Source organism: Lolium rigidum, chromosome 5, assembly GCF_022539505.1.
Source record: "Lolium rigidum isolate FL_2022 chromosome 5, APGP_CSIRO_Lrig_0.1, whole genome shotgun sequence".
In the NCBI taxonomy this organism is placed as follows: Eukaryota; Viridiplantae; Streptophyta; class Magnoliopsida; order Poales; family Poaceae; genus Lolium; species Lolium rigidum.
Window position 1 is genome coordinate 46,081,697 of NC_061512.1, and position 6,546 is coordinate 46,088,242.

General features: G+C 53.8%; 1 long non-coding RNA gene across 1 annotated transcript; it reads right to left on the bottom strand.

Annotated features, from left to right (window-relative positions):
* Nucleotides 1-2,105: 2,105 nt before the first annotated feature.
* LOC124655178 lies at nucleotides 2,106-3,248 on the bottom strand. Its single transcript, XR_006988595.1, has 2 exons — nucleotides 2,767-3,248; nucleotides 2,106-2,646 (listed from the first exon to the last, which is right to left on the bottom strand). It is a non-coding gene; the product is annotated as an uncharacterized LOC124655178 (long non-coding RNA).
* Nucleotides 3,249-6,546: the final 3,298 nt, after the last annotated feature.

The following is a 6,546-nucleotide window of genomic DNA, read 5'->3' on the forward strand; positions in this document are numbered from 1 at the left end:
CCAGACATGCAATGAGCTATTATTCCCGACCCGGACGTTTGGGACCCGGCTACGCGCGAGGTCGACATCACGGTCGTCAATTGGTGCTGCGTGATTAGGACGTAATATAGCGCTTAGTCAATACGCGCTTTGCTCTCTTTTTCGTTTGTTCGATACACCTTTATACACGACGAGGCGCGTAAGCAAGTGGATGAGCATTTATCACGATTTATGTGCATGGTGCAGGATAGGGAAGCGGATGCCGGAGACTTTAATGCGCGCCCCACCGGCCCTGATCTCCAGTGGCCCCTCTGCACGCTGCTAGCACAACAGCACCGCACTCTGAAGCACTGTAGATCTTCCCCTATCTCGAGCCATCAAGAGAGTTGCATATCACCCGATCCGCCAAGCTGACCACCAACTACCCCGCCATAGCTGGCCTTGCAACGTGTTTCAGGTGAGCACTGCAGTTCTATCCTAGCGTGCAAGCATTCTATGTACACAGCCCATATTCATGATGCAACCGGTCCGGTCCGGTTTGGCCCTAGCGTTGGACCTCCAAACCTTTTAGAAAATCAGAGGTTCAAGGTTCGGACCGATCCTCTCCGAATAGGGTAACGGGGTATCCAAGGTTCGCCCTAGCTAGCATAGCGCTGTCAAGAATACAAGGAACAAGGATGTCGGGGACGCGCAGCGGCACGACGTCGTCCTCCCTTGGCGCGCGGCTGATGTAGTCCCGTATCAACACATTTTTGTTCCTCACCGTCGCTACCTCCCTTGTGGGATCCGCTTGCTTCATGCAGCCGTCTCCGGAGCGGCGCCGGCGGCCACACCGGCGGCGGTGCTCGCAGGCGCGCGTGGCGGCGGCGATGCGAGAGGGAGAGAGGGCACGGGAGAACCGGCGGCTCACCCCGGTGCCGCCGGGAAGTTCGAGCCGACGACCGGGAGGTCGGAATCGACGACGGCGTCGGCCGACCGAGTCGGGGAAGATGGGCTCGGCGGCGAAACCGGGCGTCCCGGCTCGCGTGGCTTGATGGGGAGGACGAGGAAGACGAGGCGGTGACGATGGTCGAGGATGGCTTGGCTCGTTCGGGGCTCCAAACCGTGCGGCCCCCTTTTTTTTCCGGCGAAGCCGTGTCAATTTCTCGTACGGGAGTTTCGCGATGGCGCAACGATGAAGACGATGTAGCCGGCGCGTTCATACCGAGGAGCGGTTCGACCCTAGGGTCGTAAGGATCGGAACCTGCTGGACCCTGATTTTTTACGGGCCAAACCTATACCCCAATGGTAACAAAATATAGGTGCGGGGCGGAGGTCCAATGGGCCGACCCGGACCAGTTACATCTATAGCCCATATGTCCTGAGAGATTAAGCTAGGTAGTATCATTTAATTTAAAATGCAGTTGCTTTGCGTGCAATTTCTTACAGACACATATAGTTAGCAGCATGATAATTTGTACTAATGGTAACAGTAATTTTAATATATGGAAAGATCCACTAGGCTGCTGTCAGAAATAATCAACAGTAGAGATAGTCAAAATAATCAATATTAAAACAATGTTTTATGCAAAAAAAATCTACAAAATAAATAAAAAATAATTAAAATTGAACATTTTGTACTAATGGTGCAGATAGTATAAAGTTTGATTTTGTACTGATTAACGATGGAGGTAGTCTAAATGATCAAATTTTAAAACCAAGTGTTTAGACACAATTTTTGTATCAGTTGTGCAGATAGAAAAAAGGGAACATTTTTTATTAGTGGTTTAGGTTGTCAAAGTGAGACTTTGTACTAATCCAAGTTGAACATTTTGTACTAAATGTATAGATAGCCAAAAATGATCTTGTACTTATCCAAACTGAAAACTTTTTACCACTGGTATTCATTTTTAACAATAAGTTTACATATTTTTTAATATATAGAAAGATTTGTTAGGAGTTGTCACACTTAATCAGTGGTGGAGATAATCAAAATGATCAATTTTGCAACACAAAGTTTTAATCACATTTTCTTACCAGTGGTGCAAATACAGAAATGTTGCATATAAAGTTGGTAAGCTGAATCAAATGATGATTCTGTTTTGGAGTTTAACGGATTCGTGCATATTAACTGATCCTCTTTCGAATCTTAAAAACACACTTAGTTTATCACTTAGTCATCGAGGTCTGGACAATGTCATGAGCCAAATAAAATACTCCTACATGCAGTACATGTTTTCACTGCTGAACCATTTGGATTGAAAGAAATAATTACACGTTCATTTTACCACAGGCAATGACGGAGAGAAAAGATGCAGCGACTTTACTTACAAAAATGTTCAATACTGCCTCATCCACTTGACATGTGAAGCAGTGAACCTGACCAACCTGCTGATGGGCACAGGGTGTCCATGAACGTCGCTAGCTAATCGCTCCAGGAGCTTTTCGCAGAAGGAGAGCCGAACGCTGCGGACGCGCTGCGTCGTCTCCTCCGATTCTCGGCGGGACGGTGTGTCTCGCCCGACGTCAAGTCGATGGAGGACGGCGACACCAGTGGAAGAAATGGCTGCTGGAACTCTTGGGCGCCAGGGCCATTCTGTAATGTGCCACGAGCACGCGCGGTGGTGGTGCTGCTCTCCCAGCGAGATCTTTTCTGGTTCTCCCACTTCAGAAATTGCAACCTCACATCTGCAAAAGCAAACGCAATATGAGCGATAAGGATTTTATGACTGGAAAACTTGAAGGAAATGCTTTTAACCTTGCACCATATACACCTTGAAGGATTTGAGAACGGGGTATTGGATTTACCTGTAGGTGAGGCATCGAGCCGGAACCAACCTTCTGGGATAGCTACTCGAAGGCTTCTACTAGAAGCCAGCTGAGATCTGCTCCGCCAGATTTCATCAATGACTCGCACTTATCACGGCACTTGTTTTCTTGGCTGGGGAAGCTCGCAACCTTGTTGCTCGGGCAGGCGAACTACACGGTGGCGGCCAGAGGAGCTCGCTACCTTTGCGCTGGCGCGTGACCGGTGGAGCTCGCTGCCATGGAGCTTGGGTGCAGGAGGCAGAGGAGCATATGGCGGCTAGAGGAGCTCGCTTGGAGGTTGGACGGAGAAGCACATCAGACGGTGGAGGTTGGGCGGAATATCATGGCGGCCGGAGGAGTAGCTGGGCGGGGGACGGCTGGGGCATGGATGAGATGAGGGCGGAGGATGAGATGAGGATTGGTCCTAGTTGGTACAGGTGACCGCTTGCTAGAGTTAAAGTCGCGCCAGGACATGCACAGAGTTATTGCTCTCCGCGTTGAAGGAATACACCGAATACACAACACCTAAATCGCTGGACAATCACGGAATACAACTTAGGTGGTAATACATTGCTAATCTCCAATTAGTGGACGGGCGCGATATCATCCTCGCGCGTAGACGGGTTCCGTTGAGTATTTCCGCTATTATTCCCCGCTACCTTGTGATGAAAAAGCCCAATAAGAAAATTGTCTAAGAGAAGACACAGCGTCCGTTGCTTTGTCTGCTTCGCTGATTTTCCTGAAAAGAAGTTGTCGTTAGTAGCAAGTAGCTATATTTAGTTTGTTATTCTAACATGTATCTTCACTACTCTAACACATGTAAATTTCTATCTTACCCCAAATTCACTCAAATTATTATTAGCACGAAATTTCACTAAAATTATTATTTTTTGACAAAAAATCATCAAATTCATAGTTAATTAATTAAAAATTGCTCTATTTTAGTTTGGTCCGCCCAACTTTTTCCTTGAAGCTCCGCCACTGCTCCTCAGCGCGGCAGTTGTCCTCTCCCGTGAGCAGGGGCACGGCGGCGAGGACGACCAAGTCCGCCCGGACGCGGTGCTCCTCACCTCCGTGACGTGCTCCTCACCTCCGTGACGTGCTCCATCGGCCACCGTCCCGCACTGCATCCACCACCGGAGCTCCTCCAGCACGTGCTCCAGTGGGGCTAAATTACCCTTGACCGACCCAGGCCAGGGTGTGGCGGCCACTACTCGCGTCGGCGGAGGCCGCTGCCCATCCCCTCGCCGGAGATCTCATGGCTGTAGCGGGCAGAGGAGAAGGGCGGAGGGGGGCATAGAAGTCTTCTTCTCCAACACCGATGCTGAGCACGTCGTCGTCTTCTCGAACGGCGGCGCCGCCGCTTGGACCTGGTCAGCCAAACTGGTCAGGACGGGAGCGCGGGAATCAGATCGGCCGGCGGTGGCTCAGGCTGGTAGCGCGCCGTGCAGCTGGGGCCTGGCGGCGCGGGTCAACCCCCCCAAGTTGGCGCACACTTTTATCATAACCCCCCCTTGTGTCACTGACATGTGGGTCCGGACCCCACATGTCAGCGACACAAAGGGGGGGGGGGGTTATGATAGAAGCCGCACCAACTGGGGGGGTTATCATCAATTTTACCGGCATTTAGGGACGAAGGAGAAAAGGCCAGCGTCGGCCTCTCCCTTTTTAATAGATATTTTGATTTTTTTAATATGGGCCATCATAATAGTGCCACATCATCCTCATGGGTGGGTTCCCTGGTCAGAATCTCTGTCAATTCGAGATCAATTCGTATTTAGTGCTATTTGCGAAAATCTCGTCAAAATCTGGTGCCTTTTTGCGCTCGAAACACAAAGTGATACCAAAATGAAGATTTAGCTGCGAATGTGGTGGTTCTATGCTAACAACTTGGCCTACCTACATATGTCGGGGGGAAGACCCCGGGTATGGCAAAGAACTGGGGACAGTTGGCTTGAGGCCGGCTGGCCCGTGGCAAAGGCCGGCTGAGGAGCAGCCGGCTGGAGCCGTGACCGACTGCCCCGCGAGCTGGCTAACCCCAGACCTACGCTGGCTGGGCCACGACCGTCTGCGCTGTGGCTGGGCCGGCTTCTACGAGTCATGACCGGCTTGGTTTGTCTCTCTCCCTGACCGGCTCCCGGCTGGTGAGCCTTGCAGGAGAAGAAACTGGAAAGGCAATCCGGGTGCAGAAGTCCATGCTGATATCATATCCCGTAAAGTAAGGGGCACTGTGGAGCAACAGTGCCCGCGTCGGTCTGGAAAGGCGATCGGACAGGCCGTCGTGGCCTAGGCTGCGTCGTACGGCTACAGGCTACCGGTGTCGACAGAGACATCTCCTCCACGTCGCATAGCACGTCCTGTCGCTGCTGACCTCGGCAGAAGGACGGACCGGCCTCAACGGCTGCTGATGTCAGCGCCTCGGGAAGGAGCGATAAAGCCGGAGCCGGCGGAGCCGGCCGCATAGGTCATAGGGACTTCTATGTAAAATGCCAGCGTCTATATAAGCTGCACTACCCTTCCTACGCGAGGGGATGATCGATCACTTCTCAGTTGGACACTTAGCACCGCTCGGGGAGAGAGACCTTCGTCTACCTCTAGCCCCCCCCTCGCAGCCGGATACAGCTCAAGAAGCACCATTGCACTATGATATAGCTTATACACTCTAGAGTAGGAGTAGAGGTGTTACCTCCATAGGAGGGCCTCGAACCTTGGTACGTCGCCGTGTCGCTCGTGCCCATACCCGCATCCGGATACCACCGTAGACCATATCAGGAACCACTTTCTTTAGCCACCCTATGGCATATGTCGTGACGATACCACGACATTTGGCGCCCACCGTGGGGCCTTCAGCGTCTTCGGCCGGTGTCTTCATCCGGACGAGCCTCACCATCACCACCGGCGAGCGAGTCGCTTCAGGCTTGATCTGGAGATTCGGCTCCCTCGACTGCGTCAGCGACAACGCTGGTTGCTTCGCCGACAGGCCCTTCCCTGCCGGCGGCAGCGTCATCTCCTTCGGTGGACACGACGTCTACGTCGCCACCGTCGCACCGCCGCGCTACCCGCATCGTGCAGGAGGTCATGGCCACTGCAGAGGAAAACGTGGATAAAACCACGCGGACCTGCCCTTGAGCGCACCGGCGCAGGCGACGCATCCGGCTCGGGCTCAAAAGAGCCCCACCCGCCGTCCCAGCTAGACGAAGTCCGGGCAAAGCGGAGCTCCCCGCTCACAGCCGGCGGCGACCCCACCACCATCGAGGCGGACCTGGAGGCGCACCGATAGCTCCTCCTCAGGAAGGCTGAAGAACTGGCCCTTGCCAAGCATCAGCTGGAAATCACCCAGCGCGAGTACAACCGCGCCCACGACTTCACGCTTGGCGGCGACAACCCAAGCCGAGCCGGCCAGATCCACCGGAGGGGAGGCGGCCTCGGCGCCGAGATCGACCGTGATGGCGCGGATGCGCCGGCTCCATCCACGGAGCTGCCGTTCTACAACACCCCCGACAAGAACATGCGCGCGCCGAAGCCGTCGCGGAAGAGCTAAGCCGCCTTGAAGGCGAAGAGTTGCGCCGCCAGACAAGGCGGGTAACTGAGTTGCTTCACGCCGCCACCGAGCAGGCGAAAAACCCCAGGTACGCCAACGCTCCCAGAGCTTCTCACGCTCGTGGTGCCGCAGGCAACGACAGGGACGGCCCCAGGGACACGGTCGAGTCGTCCTCCCGAGCACAAAGCCGGCACCAGGACTCCCGGGCCACCCATGCAAGCTCCAGCCGGACAAGCCGG